The sequence below is a fragment of the Otolemur garnettii genome, unplaced genomic scaffold (assembly GCF_000181295.1).
Source record: "Otolemur garnettii isolate 467f Iridium unplaced genomic scaffold, OtoGar3 scaffold00022, whole genome shotgun sequence".
Taxonomy (NCBI): domain Eukaryota; kingdom Metazoa; phylum Chordata; class Mammalia; order Primates; family Galagidae; genus Otolemur; species Otolemur garnettii.
In genome coordinates this window covers 4,117,372-4,118,979 of record NW_003852417.1, presented here as the reverse complement: position 1 = coordinate 4,118,979, position 1,608 = coordinate 4,117,372, and the positions used below count along the sequence as shown (strand labels likewise).

At 49.5% G+C, this 1,608-nt stretch overlaps 1 protein-coding gene across 1 annotated transcript in view; it reads right to left on the bottom strand.

The window, feature by feature from the left end:
- The window catches only part of GREB1 (growth regulation by estrogen in breast cancer 1), a 65,385-nt gene that overhangs the window by 11,614 nt on the left and 52,163 nt on the right, over positions 1 to 1,608 (bottom strand). The gene's annotated exons all lie outside the window — the stretch shown is intronic.

The following is a 1,608-nucleotide window of genomic DNA, read 5'->3' as shown; positions in this document are numbered from 1 at the left end:
ACAGTTTAAACCGATTGTCAGTGTAATATGCAAATACAGCAGTGCAGGTAAATTGCTCTCATTTTCTCCAATGACTTGGCAGGATTTCTAAGATTGTACTTTTCAATTCCCTAAATTTCAAAATCAGGAGAATGTTTTCACATATATTTTTTTTTCTGCCTTAAAAGAAAAACTTTGTTTCTAAGAAAACAAGTTAGGAGAGTTTCCCTAGAACAAATGGAATTCTTGATTATTTTGATCCTTTAAAAAATTGTTCCTGTGTATTTTATAATCTCAACAGTAAGATCGCACATTTAAAACATTAGTACTAAGGAAGACAGGGGCTACTTCCTTGTCAGCCAAGCCCAAGGCCAGGCAGACTTGGGAGGCCTTTGGCTGCTCTGTCCCTCTGCAAAACAGACGGAGAGGGAGGCCAGGGCTCTTGCCTGAGGCCTTTGGGGAAGTGGCCCAGAACATTGGGGATCCTGCCGGCCTCCTCCTGGGGTCTGACTAGCTCCTCTCTCTCCTCTTTCCCTCTCAGGGCTTCCATACACCTCCATAAGGCTGGTAAGACACTACTCAAAAATGCAGCTTAGCCTGTGTCTACTTCTGTTCAGGTTTCTCACTGCAAAAGTCCAAATCCCTCCCCGCAGTGCTGGGCCTTTTTGGTCTGGTCTCTGCCCTCTCTGTCAGCCACCTGGCCTGAGTCTACCCAGTCACACTTGGCTCCAGCGACATCCCCTGTAGACCACTCCCCACGCCCCCGGGATTCTGCCCTTGCCACACACACACACACACACACACACACACACACGCAGAGGTTGTTCCTCTGCCCTTCATCTCCTCATCCACTTGGCAAGTTCTTACTGATACTTCCAAACCCTCTCCTCTGCTCCCTTCCCAGATAGGATTCCACTTATAAAATGGGGATAATAAAGTTTTAGTGTGAAATAAGAAATCAGATGGGCCAGTTCCTAAGCAGTGCATCTTGCATAGATTACAGGCGTGGCTTTGGGTGACCAGCTGGGCCCTGAGTCAGCAGCCTTGTCCATTTCTGTGTATCCTAGACAAATATTTTCTTCCACGTCACAAGGCTGGAAGGGAGTGATATATAAAAAGTGCTTCAGGCACACTGCCGTGCATGCAGTGGGCGCTCAATGAATGCAGAGCCCACCCCTTATCGATGAAGTTCCTATGCCCTTTCTGCTTGCTTCACATGCTTACAGGTGTATCTCCCTCCTTGACTGAGCCTTGAGGGCAGAGACAAAGTTTATTCATCGCTCTCATCTCTGTGGCCCATGCCTGGGATGTCAGCAGCACTCAGGGAGTGCCCGCAGCGCCCAGCTAACTTTGGGAACCAACAGAACCCAAAGACACTGATGCCTTCCATGGTCACGAAACCTGGCCTCCGATAAACCTGCAAGCCCGGGAGAAACGCGGGGTTCTCTGGTGTCAGCAATGATTTCAGGCTGCGGAAGGGAACCAAGGATGCAAGCAGACCAGGAAGCAGGGCTTCCAAAGCCCTGCATGTCCTGTGCTAGGACAAGACATGAAAGAACAGGGGACAGATGATGTGGGCCAAGGTGCAACACCTGGCGGGAGCCACCGTTAGTGCGGCCAGGGAGGGCT